General features: G+C 34.8%; 1 long non-coding RNA gene and 1 pseudogene across 2 annotated transcripts in view; both read right to left on the bottom strand.

Annotated features, from left to right (window-relative positions):
• Positions 1 to 5579: 5579 nt before the first annotated feature.
• On the bottom strand, positions 5580 to 7091 carry LOC141550002 (paralemmin-1 pseudogene; annotated as a pseudogene).
• Positions 7092 to 13946: 6855 nt separating this feature from the next.
• The window catches only part of LOC141554269 (uncharacterized), a 45430-nt gene continuing 38105 nt past the window's right edge, over positions 13947 to 21271 (bottom strand). For both annotated transcript variants that reach the window (XR_012485813.1, XR_012485815.1), the window contains exon 3: positions 13947 to 14162. This is a non-coding gene — a long non-coding RNA (uncharacterized LOC141554269). The remainder of the gene's footprint in view (positions 14163 to 21271) is intronic.

Raw genomic sequence — 21271 nt, 5'->3', positions numbered from 1 at the left:
GGCTTAAAAATGAGTTACATAAGAGTGACAAATTATAAATGATCAAATTATGAATGGCTAAAATGGCAGAGTGATGAATTGGAATTAATTTTATAAGCATTTTGTAATTACTAGAGTTCTTAAATGTGGAAAGGAGTAAAATGGTAAAAGTTAGGTTTCCTTTTTGACTAGAATAATAGTGTGCTTAGTTCTAGAACCATAACCACTAAACTTCCAGAGAAAATTCATGCTAATAAAATGATTATCATTGGCCTTTTTTGAAATCTCAAATGCAAACTTAACCCTTTAGAATTATCTCACTTTCGTAAGGAAAAGAACCCACACAGTGGAAGACAGTTTTTGGTTTATTTATTTTGTTTGTAACATTTATTGTCTGGGCCTAGTACTTTTGAGCTTCAGAGCATATTTACAAATGTCATAGGAAAGAAAGTGTCCTTGCCCTTGCAGTGTATAATCGATAGCAAACAACATAAACCCAGGCCACGCAAGCACAAGCACACTCTCTCACATTTAAAAATGAAATAAAAGGTCCCTGTTGCATCCTAGATCACTGCATGATGTTCCAAGACAGGGAAAGTAAGGCTTCGGATACAAACAGCCAGGGGGACAGAATCCAAGCTAAGCCTGTGTTTATATACCATTCAGCATCCAGAAGGGAAGTTCTGGGAATCTTCCAGATGGTCCCAAATATCCAGATGTTCTGCATCATGTAGCCCCAACATCTGGATGATGGGCTTTTTTTTCCTTTTCTATTGGATGGTTAGTACATAGATATAGTGAAAGAGAAGGCTTTTGTCTACAGCAAAAAAAAAAATAAAAAAAAAATTAAAGTTCCTATAGAAAATGTCTTAGTGAGAGACACAATTCATAGAGAATGACAAGTCAACTTCAGCAAAAATCAATCAGCTAATCCTGCATAAAGTTGGAAGGAATGAAAGACTATGCTCTTTTATCCAGTATGTTATTTTGAAGGATGTGAACATTCATCACTCTAGCATATCATAGGTCAGTGGGGCTATAAATATACTCTTTAGGTCACTTACCTTCACCCTACACAAACCACTTTGACTAAACTTGTACATTTGTCAAAATGCCCAGAGAGCTGGATCCTGAATGTAGGATTAGATAGATTTTAAAAGTTAGAATCAAAAACAGAAATAACAACAAAAGGATATGAAAATGGGGTATAAACAATTTTTGTTTGTGTGTTTGTTTTCTCAACAAAATTGTAGCATATTTGCTTAACTATTTTAAACCTCCCTACCAAACCCTTCATATAAATGTAGAAGGAATCAGACTAAAAGCAATATTTATTACAAACTTTTGGTTTCATCTGCATGACATACAACATATAATTGAATTTGGTGGGGAGAAGCTGCTCTCAAAATAGGAAGTTGGCAGCTATTTGGCACAGTGGATAAAGTAAAGTCCTAGAGTTAGGAAGAAATATGTTCCTGAGTTCAAATATGGCCTCAGACACTTACCAACTGTGTGACTCTGGATGAGTCATTTAACCTAATTTACCTCAATTTCTTCGTCTGTATACATCAGAAGGAAATATCAAACCACTATTAGTATCTTTGCCAAGACAACTCCAAATAGGGGCATAAAGAGTCAAAGATAACTGAAAATTCCTCAACTTCAAAAACAGCAAAGAAATGATTAATTTTGATCATTATGGGGGAGGTCAGCTTTTGCTTTGTTTTTAAGACATGTGAGGGTTCTGAACCATTTTTTTTTAATTTTCATTTTTTTAAAAATCTCATTGTGTGGTAAAGCCTGTACTGCTCAGATCATGATTTTGTTTGTTTGTTTTTAATTTAAATTTATTTTTGGTTGAGGCAATTGGTGTTAAATGGCTTTGCCCATGCTCACACAGCTAGGAAGTATTAAGTGTCTGAGGATTTGAACTCAGCTCCTCCTGACTTCAGGGGTAGTACTCTATCCACAGTACCATCTAATTACCCCCTGATCATGTTTTTAAATACATAATCTAAAATACATAAGTTTATAGAGGAAACAATAATATGGAATTTATAGTTATTGCTTGTACACTTTTCCCCCCAAGTACATACATAATTTCATAATTAATATTTTGGAGAGGAAAATATCACTAGCATTGAAATGTTATCCCTAATTCATATTGCATGGTAAACCAGTAAGGACTGCCAAAACCAGTGTCTAAGACCTACCATTTCAATAACAACCCCATCAAAAAAAGAAAGGTTTTGTCCCCTTTGGGGAATGGAACTCCCTTATGGAGCTCTAGACTTATCAGCAGGTTTTAGACCTGGCCTCTGTATCTGAAGAAAGCTTCAATTCAGAGCAGCATCTCCAACAAGATCATTACATTCTTGAGCAAAAGTTGATCAAGCTACCACTACCCTCCTCTCAGATTGGCTAACATAACAGAAAACAAAAATGGTGAATGTTGGAAGAGATGGGGGAAAACTGGGACACTAATACATTGTTGATGGAGTTGGAAACTGATCCAACCATTCTGAAGAGCAATATGGACTATAACCCAAGGGCTATAAGAGTGTGTATACCCTTTGATCTAGCAGTACCATTACTGGATCTTCATCCCAAGAAAATCTTAAAGAAGGGAAAAGGATTCACATGTGGAAAAATGTTTATAGTGGTTCTTTTTGTGGCAACAAAAAAACTGGAAAATTAATAGATGACCATCAATTTGGGAATGGCTGAACAAGATGTGGTAAATTAAGGTAATGGAATATTATTGTTCTTAAAAATGATGAACAAGCTGATTTTAGAAAGGCCTGAAAAGATTTACATGAACTGATGTTGCACCAGGAATAAATTGTATAAAGCCACAGCAAGATTATATGATGAGCAATTTCGATAGATATGGCTCTTTTCAACATCAAGATGATTCAGGTCCGTTCCAATGTCTTGTGATGGAGAGAGCCATTTGCACCCATTGATCACAACATAGTAATTTCACCTTTATGTTGTTTGCTTGCTTTTAGTTTTCTTTCTTATTTTTTTCCCTTTTTGATTTGATTTTTCTTGTGCAGCATGATAATTGTGAATACACACACATACACACACACATATATATATGAATTGCACATGTTTAATATATGTTGAATTACTTGCCATCTAGGGGAGAGAATGGAGGGAAGAGAAGAAGAAAAAAAAATTGGAACACAAGGTTTTGAAAGGGTGAATGTTAAAAACTACCTATGCATGTGTTTTGAAAATAAAAAGCTTTAAAAAAAAGTTTACCAAGCATAAGTAAAGACAGCAAAAGCTCTGTAAGTCTTTCCACAAAGACAGAGGAATGGGGACTCAGTTTTAACTAAAAACAAATGCCATCTTCCATGCCAGGAGTGTATCTGAGGAAGATCCTTTTCCCCTACCCCTCCTACCCTGCAGTGGAGTCATCATACAGTCTCATAAATCTAGTTCATTGGCACCTCATTTTCCTCAGTTGGTTCCAGGTTCACAAGCATCAGGAGGAAAGTTCTGGACAAAGGAAAAGTAACTCCCCAGAAAAGCTGGGGGTCCCTGGGAGAAAACACCCACATTGCAAAGTTATCCAATCCATTCCCAGCCACAGAGCCAAGAGGTGCAGAATCCCAATGGATTTGTCTCCTGGGGGCCACTTCTCAGATCTGCTCATTGCTACCATATCATCCCTCCAGAATCCTCATCTCCAGAAGCAGGTGGGAGAACAGGGCCAAAACTCAATCCATCCATCCTCCTCAAAGGACAGGACCAAAGATCTAGGGCTGGAAGGGACTTTCAAGGCCATCTTATCCAATGCCTCATTTTTTAAATAGGAAACTGATGCTGAGAGAAGTAAGTTTTTCAAAGTCACATAGAAATTAAATAGTAGAGCTGAGTTTTGCGCTCCTGTCTTCTGCCTCTGAATCCAGATCTCATTCCACTGGAGTGATCAAACCTACTTCACCATAGAAAAGAAGATGGCCTTGAGTCCTTCTGCAAAATCTTGTTCTCCATCCTCTATCTTGCCAGTGTGGGAAGTGGGCACAGGATGAAGGCAGGGAGTTGGGAGGGTGGGTGCTGCTGCTCCATCAAAAAGCAAGGTGGGGGGGTGAATCTTTTTTTCTAATTTTTTTTGCTTATAATTTTTTTTTTTATTTTCAAAATATATACATGGAAAATTTTCAACATTCACTCCTACAAAACACTGATTTATTTTTTTCCCTGCCTTCTACCTACTCCCTCCCATAGTCAGCGATCCAATATATGTGAAACATGTCTATTTTCTCTATACATATTCCCACAAATATTAGGCTACATAAGAAAAAATATATCTAAAAGAAAAAATGAGAAAGAAAATAATATGCAAGCAAACAACAACAAAAGGAGTGAAAATACTATGTTGTGCTCCACAACATTCATATGCCATAACGTATTCAGCCATTCTCCAATTGATGGGCATCCACTCAGTTTCCAATTTCTTGCCACTACAAAAAGGGCTGCCACAAACATTTTTGCACATGTGGGTTACTTTAATATCTCTTTGGGATATAAGGCTTGTAGTAACATTGCTCGATCAAAAGGTATGCACAGTTCAAAAGTCTTTTGGATATAGTTCCAAATTGTTCTCCAGAATGGCTGGATGCATTCACAATTCCACTAACAATGTATCAGTGTCCCTGTTTTCCCTCTCCCCCTCCAACATTGCCCATTATCTTTCCCTGTAATTCTAGCCAATCTAACAGGTGGGATCTTAGAGTTGTCTTAATTTCCATTTCTCTGATTATTAATGAGTTGGAGCATCTTTTCATATAACTAGAAATCGTTTCTTCATCTGAACATTGTAAATAGGCTTTGACTATCAATTGAAAAATGGCTTGAATTCTTATAAATTTGAATTAATTCTCTATATATTTTAGAAATGAGGCTTTTATCACAACCCTTGAATATAAAACATTTTCCAGAGCGTGAATCTTTCACTAAAGTCCTTCTCCTTGGTTAAGGAGGAGAAAAAAAACAAAAACAAAAACAAAAAACAAATGTATATTGGTAAGTGAGTAGAAGGCTAAGGCTAGATTGAGTATGTATGGCTGAATTAATGTTTCTTTATCTGAATGTCTTGCTTCTTTGTGTGTCAGGAGTGCTTGTGTGTCAGGAGTGCGTGTGTGTGTGTGTGTGTGTGTGTGTGTGTGTGTGTCTGAGTTACAGATCTGTGTAATCTGAATACAACATTTCTCGGTGTGATCAAATTCATATTTATTTCTGGAAGAGTAGGTATCATTCTCTGAGTATGTCTGGGGGAAGAAGTATCAATCTGTGGGTGTCTTAGTGTTTGGTGTGTGCATAGAGGTGCAAGTGTGTTTATTTGTAGATATGAGTGTATGGGTGTTGTTAAGAGTATGTTAAGGTTTGCAGGGCAAAGAGGATTGGGCTTTTTACACTTTTTCATAAAGAGATTTTCATGTGAATAAAATGTATGTGTGTAGGTCTATCTGTCCAGGGTGGGTGTGTGGGCCCTGGATCTTGGCAGTATGACCAGCATGAGTACAGTCCAGAGGGGTTTGAAGACAGTGTGAAGGCCAGGGTTCAAAGGCCCTGGACACCTCATATTATGAACAACAACGACAACACTATTTCTTCATATCCAGGTTTTTGTGCCAGCGGTGACATCTAATGGCTGGGTTTGGAGAATGGGCTTCTCCCCAACCTGATCTCTTCCTTGGTGTCCAGAGGAGGAGTGGCAGCAGTGCTGATCTCTCTGGGCACTCTCATTGGGTGGGGCTAGGCCCTCAATTATCACCAGCTCAGCCTTGATTGTATCCCGTAAGCCCATCTTTCTTGGTCTCCACCTCATCTTCCATAGTTTGGTAGTCCATGAAAATCATGGTGACTGACTGCTCCTGGCTTGCCTCAGTACCAGAACCCTCACCTGGCTATGCTTGTACTGTTGTGATCTCTAGTGGGATTTGGGGAAGTGGACTTGGCTGCCTTGGTGGGCAGGGAGGAGACTTGGTTATCTGGGGTGTAAGGAGTGGACTTGACTGCTTTGGGGGGGCAGGGAGTGGACTTGGCTGCTTTGGGGGGTGGAAGTACACTTGGTTGCCTCAGGTGTCCCCTGGACTTTGGGAGCTGCTGACAGCATCACCTTAGTCAGGATCACCTCATCTGCTTTGTGGATCAGCTCATCTACCTCTGAAGAACCCAGCTGGGGGATACCATTCTTTGTGGTACCATCCACTGCATGAACAACTTGAACCTTATCCTCGTACACCTTCACTTCATGCAGATAGGGCTCCTGTGGGGGCAAGGTATTGCTGGACAAAACCTTCATTTCTTCAATCATCCTATTCTTTTCACAGCTATCTCTACAGTGTACATGGATGCCTTCCTTATCTCATTGTCTCTCACCACCTTCATGGGGTTGCTGGTGATGACTTTCTTCTCTCTGGGGGAGGCAGACTGGAGCCTTCTGGGAATTAATAATCTTGTCCTCCTTCCTCCTCTCCTTCACAGGCCTGGGTCTGGCCTGGGACCATTATGATCTCCCTGGTGACTGGGACAGAGTTCCCATCTCCAGGTTCTCTAGCTCAGCCTCCAACCTCAGCATAGACCTTTTGCATTTGTTTCTTTATCACCTCATAGTTCTGGGAATCTGTGGAGAAGGCCCTCCTCCAGCAGCCATCATTCCAGGTCTTGGGCTTTAAATGTTGCTGCTGCCAGTCATTCTCCAATTGTGGCCATTTATTCTCAATTTCAGTTTGCCTTTTCTCATGTCTGTAATGTCCTGAAGTCTTTCCTGTTGGAAGTTAAAGTCCACCGAAACTTCCAGGGATTTCACAGTCTGAGCCACGTATATACTAATATGTAAAACATTTACCAAATGGAATTTATTCTACCACTTGGCCATTGATATTTTCTATTCAAATCAATTAGCATTAATTAAACTATAGAATGTGCATTGTACTAGACTTTAGCAATACAAAGAACAAAATATGGCTCCTACCTTTCCTTTACTTTGTATGATATTTAAAAACATATCTTAACACTAACATTCATTATCAAAGTGCATCCTTATATTAAATGTATGAAATAGGAAGGTATTATTACCTCTCATTTTGCATCTAGGGGTATAGAGAGGTTCCTTCACTTGTGCAATGTGGCATGTATCAGCCAATGAAAAGCCAAGTGTCCTGATTCCAATTGTGGCTTATCTTTATGCCCTGATCCCTTCCTAATAATTTAAATATTTCATTTTTTTACTAAAAAAAGTTTGTTTACTTTTATGTAGGTGAGATATTTCTTGTTCCCCTAACTGCACAATATTTTCCTGAAATTTAAATCAAAAGAATAGAATGCTATGGTATTACCCAGTTAGAACATAAGGACTAGAACCTCTTTAATATCAGAAAAATAGGTCTAAAAGTAATTCAAGATCGAATTCACTTTTTTTTTTTTCTGAAGCAATTGTGGTTCAGTGACTTGCCTAGGGTCATAAGTTAGGAAATGTTAAGTGTCTGAGATCAGGTTTGAACTCAGATCTTCCTGACTTCAGAGCTGGTGTTCTATCCACTGCATCACATAGCTGCCCCTTGAATTTACTTTTTGCTGACATATTATACTATTGTCTTGTTTGAACTAACCATCTATTAAAGCCTTAAATATTTTAATCATACTGCTATCATCATACTTCCAATTTTGCTGTTGTGAAGATGATTTTCAAACTTTTGAAGATAATATAAGTGTAAAAATTTATTTTTTGTGTGAGGGTCTAGAGGCCTCTCAAATTAATGGAATACTTTATGAAATTTAGTTTAACTACACAAAACCGTTTTTTGCTTGTTTTCTGATTTCTAGATATACTTTGGAATGACAGACATTTGAATAATCAAGAATTCACTAGAACATGCTTTATATAGGACCAAGTTATCAAGGACTATATACTTTTGGAAGTTTTATCTTTTGGGAAGATGTAAGTTGTGAGAAAGAAATAAAGAATGACACCATGATACACAGTTCAACCTTGTTAAACACTTCAGCTGATGAACCCCTGCACATCTTTATTTCTGTTTTATGTTTTTCCTTTTGTTTTTAAAGGCCTAAATTGTTATTTTGTTAAATTTCATTTCATTCAATTCGATAAATATTTACAAACAAAAAAACTTTCTTCCAAGTTAACATTGGTCAATTAATGACTATTCTTTGAGTTACGTAGTTCAACAAGTAAATGTTTTCAATTTTCTGGACATGAGTCTCTTCTAACCATCTCACTCTCTGTCTCTTTCTCTCCTATCACTGTCAAATTTCTAGAAAGAGTAGTATACATTTACTGCTTCAATTTTCTAACCATCCAATCATTCTTTAACCTTTTGCAATCTTGTTTCCTTCCCAATTCACCCAAAACTAATCTCCCCAATGTCACTACTGAACTCCTATTCATCAAATTCAATGCTCCTTTCTCAGTTTTTGTTCTTCTTGACCTCTCTGCTGGATTCCACACTGTAGACTACCCACTCCTTTTTAATAGACTCTAATCCTCTGTTTTTTTTGACACTGCATTTTCCTGGTTCTACTTTATGTGTGTTTTTTGATCTGTAGTACTGTTCTCTATATAAACACATTTGGTTACTTCCCACTATCTAGTGAATAAAATTAAACTATTAAGTATGGCCATTCACCTCCCCCTTAACCAGACTATAGCTTTACTTTTATTTCCTTTCGTATGTTATACCTTCACTTCAAAACATTAATTCATGCTATTTCCTTTCATATATTAAACTTCAGCCAAACCTAGCTATTGGATGTCAATCATTTTCTTTCTATTCTCTCCTGAATCAATGATTTATTTTTGAAATCTTCCTCTCATAATTGATTTTTCCCCATTACCTCCACTTATTCAACCATCTACCTTTTTGTAGTATCCAGTGAAGTATCCAACCAAAGGTTAGCCATATATTCTTTCACTCATTCTAGACTGTCACAGGTTCAATCAATCTATATATACATATATATGCATAGTTGAGTCTTATAAATTTTGAATATTTCCATTTCTCTATTATCCATCTATCTGTCTCTCTGTCTAGATTTCTTGTTATTTAAGTAGCTAGCTAAGTAAATATTTTTATCTCCTCTGTGACAGTGCTGCCTTAATTCCAGGCCTATGTTGTCAACTACCAGTTAGGTAGCTTCTCCTAGGTGTCATTATTAGATCTTGAATTCCTTGGAGTCAAGGAATAACTTTTCCTTTTTTATTTTGTATCCCAAGTATTTAATGTAATATCTGGCATAAACTAGGCATTAATAATTTTTTATTGGTGGTTTATTTTAATCATTTCACATTTAAATATTTAAAATACATTTTCTTCCTCAAAATACACCCCCCCTCCCAAGTCGCCCACCTTTTTAATAACTCTCCTTGAATTTAGTCATTCTCTTTTCAAATTTATGCTCCACACAATAGCAAGTTAACATTGCTAGGTTGCAGAACTAACCATGCCATTCTCCTGATAAAAACCTTTCAATGGGATCTCTATTCTTAGTAGGATACAATACAGAGTAACTTTGCATTTAACAGCTCCACAATCTGGAGTCTTCCTTTCTTTTCATTGTATTTTATATATTTCTCCTTACACATTCTGTGTTCAAGCTTAATCATACTGAACTCAAAAATTCATCTATCAGCTTTCTGACTTTGTATAAAAGGTATACTATGTACTAAATATACTACCTATCCCAAGCTTCCAGAATATCTACTTTCTTTCAAAGTGAATTTCAGGTACTAACTCCTATGGGAATCTATTTTTCATGATTGTACTGAATCCCTCAAATTGTTAGTGCTCTCTCTATCTTTAAATTGCTTTATTTATCCAGGTACCTACTGTATCTACCACCATACACCAGGGAAATATAAGATATTTTGGAGCAGAGACTATCTTTTTTTGGCTTTATATTTCCAATATTTAGTACAGTGTCATACATGCATAGAAAGTATAATTTTTTAATTAATTTTATAATTATAACATTTTTGACAGTACATATGCATAGGTAATTTTTTACAACATTATACCTTGTACTCCCTTCTGTTCTGAATTGTTCCCCTCCTTCCCTCCACCGCCTCCCCTAGATGGCAGGCATTTCCATACAAGTTAAATATGTTATAGTATATCCTAGATACAATATATATGTGCAGAACCGAATTTTGTTGTTGTTGTTGTTGCAAAGGAAGAATTGGATTCGGAAGGTAAAAATAATCTGGGGAGAAAAACAAAAAAAAAAAAATGCTCACAGTTTACACTCATTTCCCAGTGTTCCTTTTCTGCATGTAGCTGATTCTGTCCATCATTGATTAATTGGAATTGGATTAGCTCTTCTCTATATTGAAAATATCCACTTCTATCAGAATACATCTTCATGTAGTAAGTATCATTGTTGAAGTGTATAATGATCTCCTAGTTTTGCTCGTTTTCACTCAGCATCAATTGATGTAAGTCTCTGCAAACCTTTCTGTATTGATCCTGTTGGTCATTTATTAAAGAAGAATAATATTCCATAACATTCATATACCATCATTTACCCAACCATTCTCCAAATGATGGGCATCCGTTCACTTTCCAGTTTCTAGCCACTACAAAAAGGGCTGCCACAAACATTTTGGCACATACAGGTCCCTTTCCCTTCTTTAGTATTTCCTTGGGATATAAGCCCAGTAGTAGCACTGCTGGGTCAAAGGGTACGCACAGTTTGATAACTTTTTGGGCATAATTCCAAATTGTTCTCCAGAATAGTTGGATTCTTTCACAACTCCACCAACAATGCATCAGTGTCCCAGTTTTCCCACATCCCCTCCAACATTCATCATTATTTGTTCCTGTCATCTTAGCCAATCTGACAGGTGTGTAGTGGTATCTCAGAGTTGTCTTAATTTGCATTTCTCTTATCAATACTGGTTTGGAACACTCTTTCATATGAGTGGAAATAGTTTCAATGTCATTATCTGAAAATTGTCTGTTCATATCCTTTAACCATTTATCAATTGAAGAATGGCTTGATTTCTTATAAAGTCAATTCTCTGTATATTTTGGAGATCAGAACCTTAACTGTAAAAGTGTTTTCCCAATTTGTTACTTCCCGTCTAATCTTGTTTGCATTAGTTTTGTTTGTACAAAAGGTTTTTTAATTTGATGTAATCAAAATTTTCTATTTTGTGATCAATAGTGATCTCTAGTTCTCCTTTGGTCACAAATTCCTTCCTCCTTCACAAGTCTGAGAGCTAATCTATCCTATGTTTCTCTAATTTATTTATGATTTCATTCTTTATGCCTAAATCTTGGACCCATTTTGATCTTATCTTAGTATGTGGTGTTAAATGTGGGTCTATGCCTATTTTCTGCCATACTAATTTCCAGTTTTCCCAACAGTTTTTGTCAAATAATGAATTCTTATCCCAAAAGTTGGGATCTTTGAGTTTGTCAAACACTAGATTGCTATAGTTGTACCTTAATTTGTCCTGTGAACCTAACCTATGCCACTGATCAACTAGTCTATTTCTTAGCCAATACCAAATGGTTTTGATGACTGCTGCTTTATAATATAGTTCTAGATCAGGTACAGCTAGGCTGCAAATATAAAATTGATATTAATTGAATTAAATCGAATTGAAATAAATTGGATTGAATTAAACTGAACTGAGTAGTTGAATACATTGTGTTGACTTAAATTCTGCTGTCATCTCCTCCTTAAAGCCTGAAAAGGGCTACCCCATCCTCAATTTCTTAAAATACTTTGTCTTGATCTCTAATTTTCCATTCTACTTCTTTTGAGATGTTTTGTTATTTTCATGACTTATCTCTCCATTATCTTTCAATTTCTTGACGGAAAGATTTGATCCATTTTTCATATATGTACCTGAAGGATCAAGACAGGGCTTTAAGGCATAAGGCAATGAATAAGATTTTTTAAGCTGAAATGAAGTGACAACTGTACATATCTCTAATTCTCAAATGAGATCACACCTTAGTTGCAAGTTTCTCTCACAGAAGGTAGTGAAATGAGATTGTTATGCTGGCTCAAAAAAAAATAATAAACTTGGCTTTAATTGAGGAAGATTGTCATTTGGGAACTGGAGGGTTTAAAGCCAGGTAGGTAAGGTCTTCTTTGTATTGAGGTAGATAGAAGCATCTGCTCTGTTCCTATTACATTTCGGTCCAAACCATTTATTTTCTGCTTGAGAAGGAGAAAGGCTTATAGCTATCCTATGTAAGCTCATGGGGCTTTTGGTAGCTTGCTGGTTAGTCCTTATCCTGTACAGAGCAGGATGATTCGTATGAGCTTGCCAAAGGCCATAGTCACTACTTCAAACATCTGTGGGAGATCCATTTCTCCCAAATAACAATATCCATCTTTGGCCTAGCTGGCTGAAGAGGCTTCATGCCAAACTCTCACAGCTGTTGATGCAAGGTTTCTGATCCATCTTCCAAATATGTCACATGCCAGTTGTTTGGATTGGGGTAGGTTAGAAAAGACATCCATTAAAAAGAAAGCAGCTGCCAAACTGAGACTCTTTCCTGAACTTACACATTCTTGTTTTGCAGTGTACAAGTGTTTAGAAAGTGAAAATAAGAAAGATATTCTTCCCTGGATAAGAAAATCAGCTCTCAATGAAGAGCTCTCCTCCTATCTAATCTTGTCCTGATTTCATAATATTCCTAGATAATTGATTTTAAGAGTCAGGAAGAACAGAATTTGGAAAAAAAAAATTGAATAATTCGGGCATTAGTAACTTTGTGATCCAAGCCAAGTCACTTAAATTCTATCAACTTCATTTTTTTTCTTATTTGAAAAATGTAGATGATTAATAGTACCTACCATAAAAGATTTTAATGATGCTAAAGTGAAATAATATATAAAAAAATTTCAACCTTAATGGACTATATAAATGTTAGTTTATTATTATTATTTATTATAAATATTTTATTAGTAGTATTTATTATAAAATCTTAAGGCTATGTACAACTATTGGGGAAAATAATATTTCATCTCTCAGGTCTGTGGTTTAATTGGTGTTGGGAAATTCTGGAGAGACAATTCCCTCTCAGTGCACATGGTAACTGGTTTCCCATTTACTATCTTAGGTGACTGGGTTCCTGAGAGAGTGTGAGCTTTTCAGGATCACAGTTTATATTAGATACAGAATCTGAATCCAGAACTTTATGTCTCAAAGTATGGTTCTCTAGTTCCTTTGTCACACTTTTATAACATTTTACAATTTCAAAGTGCTTTCCTAACAACAGTCTTGTAAGTCAGCTAATAAACACATAATTATCTCTATTTTGCAGGTGAATAATTTCTATTTATGATGATTATATGACTTTTTTTCAAGATGAAATAATAATTCCGAGAAATATGACTGATTTTGTATTAAACAGAGCTTGAAAGGAGCTTTGTTCCAGCATACTTGAACTTTTAGATCCATTCGTGACAATAGATTTTGTTGTTACCATAGCCCTCTTTCTTCTCATGGTAAATTCCTTTGACTATTGCAAGAGACAACTCAAACACTTTATGAAAAATTTTAGTCCTTAGATGTTCCTTAATATAGAGAAATGGGGTATCATGGAGAGCATCTCTTTTCTCTAAGAACCAGACACATCTTAAGTAGATGCAGAAACAAATTATTATATAATTGTACTATCACATAATATTATAGAGTCTAAAGAAATGAGACAGTGGTAAAATTTATTTCATGAACTGATTCAGGTTACCCCTACTTTACATTCACCAAACCAAATGATTTTGAAAAATCACAGTCATAGAGAAGGCTCGTATTAATACCAATGCAATTTTAGAGATTGTGATTCATACATAATATCTAGTTTTCATATTCTGTTTATTCTGTATTTAAGGAGAAGTTAGGATTCTTATTTTTGTAAGTACAAGTTCCTTTTTTTCTTCCTTGAGCATTACACAAATGGATACCCCTTCCTAGAAAATGTATATATACAGAGAGATACTAGAGTTTTTAGCTGGCCAAAATGAAGCAACAAAACATTGAGACTTTGCTATTAACAAGCACGGAAAATAAAGATAAGAATGAATTTTCTCTAAGTAGGTAGTGAATACTGACTGCATCTTCTCATCTTGCATTTTTTCATGCCCAAATTTATTTGCAGTTAAGCAAAAGAGGATCTTGATATTACCTAAACAGCAAAAGAGTATAAAAGAAAATTTGAATTTCTACCCAGACATAAAGGCGGTAAAGGAAAGAATTCATCATCATCAGGGATCATTCTGTAATATTTTTGTCAGACTGGTGTGGTGACTAAGACTAAAGCTTTATCCACATACCCTTATTAGAGACAGTTTCAAGCTGACAGATCTAAGCAGACTCAAGTGGAAATGGTTTGGTTAGTCTTAAACAAAATAGCCCATCGAATCAACCATCCTATCATCAGCTTTGTGCCTTCTACATTTCTTTTTCATTTTTATATTTTTTTATTTTCATTTTTTTATTAATTTTATAATTATAACATTTTTGACAGTGCATATGCATAGGTAATTTTTTACAACAATATCCCTTGTATTCTCTTCTGTTCTGAATTTTTCCCTTCCTTCCTTCCACCCCCTCCCCTAGATGGCAGGCATTTCCATACATATTAAATATGTTATAGTATATCCTAGGTACTACATATATATATATATATATATATATATATATATATATATATATATATATATATATATCCAGAACCAAATTTTGTTGTTGTTGTTGCAGAGAAAGAATTGGATTTGGAAGGTAAAAATAATCTGGGGAGAAAAACAAAAAAATGCTAACAGTTTACACTCATTTCCCAGTGTTTCTTTTCTAGGTGTAGCTGATTCTGGCCATCATTGATCAATTGGAATTGGAATAGCTCTTCTCTATGTTGAAGATATCCACTTCCATCAGAATACATCCTCATGTAGTATCATTGTTGAAGTGTATAATGATCTCCTAGTTTTGCTCGTTTTCACTCAGCATCAATTGATGTAAGTCTCTGCAAACCTTTCTGTATTGATCCTGTTGGTCATTTATTAAAGAACAATAATATTCCATAACATTCATATACCATCATTTACCCAACCATTCTCCAATTGATGGACATCCATTCATTTTCCAGTTTCTAGCCACTACAAAAAGGGCTGCCACAAACATGTTTGTGCCTTTTACATTTCAATGCTAATCATTTATTTTTCTATTTGAAATGGAGAGTGACTTATACAGTACTTTTAGCCATACTATTGATGATTTGTGGAGTGATACTATACAGTCCGATTAAAATAAGCTTGCCAAAGGACAAAGACTTACCCCTTCTACAAATATCTATGAACATATTTGGATGGTACATGTGTTCACATAGCAAGAACTATCTTCACTTTAAAACTAGAATAAGCAGATATTATCTCAAAGATCAGTAGAGTAGGCATAGTACACCAGAAGAACATGTCTGACCAAAATATCTCAACTACATTACCTTTGCATCAAAAACCCCTTATTTCCTTCAGGACCACAGCTGAAACACCATCTTCCTAAGAAAAGACTTTCCTGATTACCCCCACCCCAGCTACTAGTGCCTTTCTTATTTCTCAAAGTATCTTGCATTTAATTGCATTGTATTAATTAGTAATTCTTTTCTTCATGCTTATATAAGAACAAAAACTTAAGAGATTTAGTGAATGTGAGAATTTCTTCACTTTGACTTTACAACTTGCTTGACATCATATAATGCACATAAGAAAGATTTTATGATAGTAATGAATGTGAAAAATATTTCTGTATGATAGCATAGCTTATATAATATCAGAGAATTCATACTGGAGCAAAACCTTATAAATGGAATTAGTAATAGTCTTATCAGAGTGAAAATATTGCACTCATTATCAGATAGTCACCATTTGTTTGTGAGACAGGGTCTAACAGAACAGTCCTTTTATCTTGTCCAGAACTGCATCATCATAATATTTCCTAGACATTTCTACCTTTTATCCTTAATAATCTCTCTACTTAATGTTTATATTTCTCCACAATATATGCTTCTTGAAGTCAGGAACTAATTTTATCTCCATTAGGTAGCACAGTGCTTGAGATATAATAACTACTTTATATGAATATTTAATAGTATTTTTCCAATTACATATCAAGCCAATTTTTGGCATTCATATTTTGCAAGATTTTAAGTTCCAAATTTTTTCTCTCTCCTACCTTCTTTATCTGAATGTGGATAACATTTTTTCTTCATGTGTCCTTTGTACTTGTTATGTATCATTGTGCAGGTGAGAAGAACTGAGTCATATACAGTTGATCATTAGCCAATGTTGTTAATACTGTGTACACTATTTTCTGATTCTGCGTGTTTCATTTTGCATCCATTTGCGCAAATCTTTTCAGATCTTTCTGAAATCTGCTTGTTCAACACCTCTAATTCCACAATACTGTCCCATTACATTAATATATCATGACTTGTTTAGCCATTCTCCAACTAATGGGCATTCCTTAAATTTTCAATATTTTACCATCTCTAAAAGATCTGCTATAAATAATGAGTTTTAAAAATTGTTTCTAAGCTCCTTTTGTTTTCTCCCTAGAACACAAACTTCTTATAAAAAGGGACTGTTTCGATTATTGTATTTAAATGCTCAATTCCAAGCCTAGTGTCTGGCACATAGCAACAAATTAGTAAATGTAGTGTTTACTGATTGATTGATTTCAATAAATGGCTTTGCTTTGAACTAATTAAGTCCTTTGGCTGACTAAAGAAAAACTCCTCAATGGAGCACTCATAAGTTATCAAAGTTGAGTGAAAGTCAATCAACATGCATTTATTAGGCAGCTGTTATTTGCCAAGAACTGTGCTAAGCATTAGAATTAAAGTGATAGATTTAAAAAAAAAATGTCTGTGCTTGTAAGGTCCTCATATTCTAATGATGGAGACATCATTCATAGTACTATGTACAAAGGGTGTATATACAAAATCAATTAAAGATGAGAAACTGAGGAAGAGCATTAATACTAAGGAGAAATAATAAAGATTACTTGGACAAGGTAGTATTTATCAGAGACAGGAAAAGAGGAAGGTGAATATGAAAATGGAAAGCATTCTTGAGATGGGGAACAGGCAATGAGAATGCAGAAAGTTGAGGGTCAGAGAATCTTGTTTGAACAACAAGATAATGTCACTGGATGGAAGAGTGTGTAAATGGGAATGAAGAATAATTAAAAAAAAAAACCTTAAAGCTAAAAGACTGATGAATTATGAAAATCTTGAATGCCATAAAAAAGTTTTTTTTATTATGAAAGTTACAGTGTCACTAGAGTTTCTTGAATGAGAATTATATTAGCCAATCAATAAACATTTATTAAGCACCTACTATATGCCAATCACCATGCTATGTTTTGTGAATACAGAAAAGGGAAAAATAGTCCTTGTGCTCAAAGAATTTGCACTCTAATTGGAGAGACAAAATACAAATGCATGTATAAAAAGAAGCTATATACAGGATAAATAAGAAATGATTAATACAGGCAATGCATTAGATTTAATAGAGCTTAGGAAATACTTTCTGTACAAGATGAAATTTTCATTTCAGATTTAAAGTACATCAAGAATGTCAGTATAAAGAGTTGGGGAGGAAAAGCATTGCAAGTACAGAGGACAGCCAGAGAAGGTGGTCAGAACTGTGAGACAGAGAATCTTGTTTGTAGAGTATCAAGAAAGCTAGGGGTATTGGACCAAAGATTACATAGTGGGGAGTAAAATATAAGAAGACTAGAAAAATAGAATATAGTTAAGTTATAAAAACCCTTTAATGTAAACTGAGTTTTTTGTATTCAATTCTGGAGGTAATAGGTGCGAAAATAGTTTATTGAGTAGGAGGATGGGTGAAATGGTCAGTCCCAAGTTTTAGGAAAATCCCATTGGTGGCTATATGAAGAATGAATTAAAGTGGAGGTGGAGTGGAGCTACTGACAGATAAATCTGACAGTATGTTATTATAAAAGTCCAGCTTAAAGAAATGAGGACCTTTAATAAGGTGGTGATATGTCAGAGAAAAGAGAGGGTGTTGAGAAATGTGGCAAAGGCAAAGTTAATAGGAATTAACAAGAGATTATTTATGGAGGTTGAGAGATGATGAGGAGTCCAGGATGGCTCCATGATTGTGAGCCTAAGGGTCTAGAAGGCTGGTATTACCCTCTACAGTAATAAGGTATTAGGAAAAAGTTAGGAATAAGGTCAGCAGAAAAAGTGAGAAAGGATAGTTAGATTTGAGTATCTTTACTATAAATACTATAAGTAAATTAATGGGATATGAAAAGAAGAGCAAGGAGGATCACTATGGCTAGAGGGAAAGAAATGCATGAGGATTTAACAAATGGGACTGAGAAGAAGCAATCAGATAGGAAATAGGAGAACAAGAAGTAGGTGGTATACCAAAAAACTAAAAAGAAGAAAGTATCAAGGAAGAAATGACGAGCAGCCATACCAAAGGCTGGAGAAAGTAAATGAGAATGAGGACTTGGGAAAGCACATCAGATTTGGCAAATAAGAGAACACTGATAATTTTTAAGAGAGGAGTTTTGGAGAATGAGTTAAGATGCCAATTATAAGGGGTTGAGAAGGTGATAAGAAAAGTGAAAGTAAAGGCACCTATTTTGGAAGGCCTTTTTCAGTTTAGCTATAAAGAACAGAAAAATTATAAAATGACCTTTAGTGAAGTTGGAAGCATTAAGTTTTTTTTTTGTTTGTTTGTTTGTTTGTTTTTTTCCCAGACTAGGGGAAATATGTGCACATTTGTAGTTAATAGCAAATGAGGCAGTAGATAGGGAGAGAATGAAAATAAATGATAGAATGTGATTAATAGAGGGGACATAGTCAAATCTGCATTTTAGGAAAAACAATTTGACAGATGAGTGGATGATGGACTTGGGTAGGGAGAAACTTATAGCAAGAAAACAAAATAACTTGCTGTTGCAATAGTCCAAGCATGAAGTGATACAATTTGCATAAGAATGGAGGCAGTATAAGATGAGCAAAATGTGTATGCACAACATATGTGATGAAAGTAAAATTGGCAGGACTTAGCAATCAATTGTATTTGGGAAATAATGGGAAAAATCAGGAATGACAACCAGATTTTAAACCTAGATGATTACAATTATATCAGTGCCCCCACAGTAGAAGGGGAAGAGAGGGCAGTTTTTAGGAAAATATAGCAAGTTCAGTTTGGAAATGATGTGTTTAATAAAGATATGGAACATCTAGTTCAATATGTTCAATAGGCAATAGGAGATGCAAATGTGGAGGTTAGCAGATGTATTGGATAAACACTTTTGATAATCCTCTAAACTGAAATAAAAAATTAAATCCATGGGAGCTCATGAGATCATCATGCGACATAATATAAGTAGAGAGTATAAAAGAACTAAAGATAAATTATTTCTGGCAGGAATATACTGGAGCCATTTCTTACCACCTTATGATTACTGATTCTTAAATTTTCACTTTGAACATTTCCTCCATGGAAATTGTCAAATTCTATAAATCATGACTTGATTCATTGTTTTGTTCATTTCCTTCACTTCAGAAAATGATGAAAAATGTTAATAATGCAGATTAAATGTAAAAGTGTGTCATGCATACTTTTTATGGAAAACCAGTTATTAAACATTTACCAGCATGATACAGCTTCATAGATACATATGGTTACTGAGCACAGTCTGTATCAAGATCCATTAAAAGATATTGAAAAGGAGTCATCAGACAGATAAGGGAACTAGGAAAGAATAACATAATAAAAACCTGGAGAGAAGAGGATAACAAAGAGAGGATGATGATCAGCAGTTTCAAAGATAACAGAGAAGTCAAAAAAAGGATGATGACTTAAGAAAAGACCATAAAAGTTGGCAATTAAGAGATAATTTGACAACTTTGGAGAGAACAGTTTGAATAACAAGGTAGGGAGCCAGGCTGTAGAAAATTAAAGAAAAAATAAAAGGAAAGGAATGAAGATTCTTCTTGGAGATGAACTTTTCAAGTTTAGCTACAAATAAAAGGAGAGATTAGAAACAGAGGATATATATATATATATATATATATATATATATATATATATATATATATATATATACATATATATATATATATATATAAAGTAATGATTTAATAATAAGAGTCTGACCATGCTTACAGGCAATAGAAAACCATTCAATAGACTGGGTAAGGACAGAAAATAAATGAGAGAGTAGGATGTAATGGAATCACTTACACATGTAAAGAGGTTTTCATGAAGACTGAGATGAAGGAGGTCATGGAAGAAAAAAATCTGATGTGATATGAAAAGGAGGGGGATAGAGAGTCAACTTGTGAAATTTCCAACTTTTCTCAATGAAATTTGAGTCAAGGTTTGCAAATGAAAGAATAGGAGATACAGATTGAAAGGAGATTTGAGAACATTAAAAAAAAAAAAAAAAAAAAGTTGAAAAGAGCTTGGGTGGAGAACCAGATCATGAGTCAATTAAGGAGGTGTAATAGGATTGCCTTGTCACTAATTGAGATTATGTTACATAAAATTGTAATGGAACCAGTCAACACAGTATTATGACTTTTCTTCATTTAGAAGCAGAATAGGAGTAAAAATAGCAGATAGTAGGAATAATGCAAATCTGAAATCTGGCAGGGAAAGACTAATGATAGGATAAAGGGCAAAGGATTCAGAAAAATCAAGGCAGAGTAAAGTTAAATTGATTCACTATGGTGTCAAAACTGAGGAAGGATGGGGATGGCAAAAGAACTGAGATATTGAGGATTTAGAGGTCACAGTAAGCTCTCATACTCTGAATTCAGAGTTCAACATTTATATGAATACATGGACAAGGTCATTAATTCTTATGAATAATAACTATCATTTTCTCCTAAGGAGCATAGCTTAAAATTGTTTGACTTGGCAATGAAAGAAGAATACCAAATGATAAAGTCATCTTTTTACAAGTCAAAAACAGAATAAAATATTCCTTACATACTTATATATTCATAGCAATAATTTTTCTCCAGTAGTAAAGAAAAGAGAAATAGTATAGATGCCTATCAATTGAGTAATGGTTAAAAAAATTTGGTAAGTGAATACAATAGCCAATGAATACAATAGTTGTCCCCCCATCCCCCAAAGAAACAATAAACAAGTATGGGAATATTTATATGAAGTGAGGCAGAATGAATTAATCAGAATTACTAAAACAAGATAAACAATTATTAAAACATTATAAATGGAATGA

The sequence above is a fragment of the Sminthopsis crassicaudata genome, chromosome 1 (assembly GCF_048593235.1).
Source record: "Sminthopsis crassicaudata isolate SCR6 chromosome 1, ASM4859323v1, whole genome shotgun sequence".
Taxonomy (NCBI): Eukaryota; Metazoa; Chordata; class Mammalia; order Dasyuromorphia; family Dasyuridae; genus Sminthopsis; species Sminthopsis crassicaudata.
The sequence above is the reverse complement of the archived record's forward strand: the minus strand, read 5'-3'. Positions and strand labels throughout refer to the sequence as shown.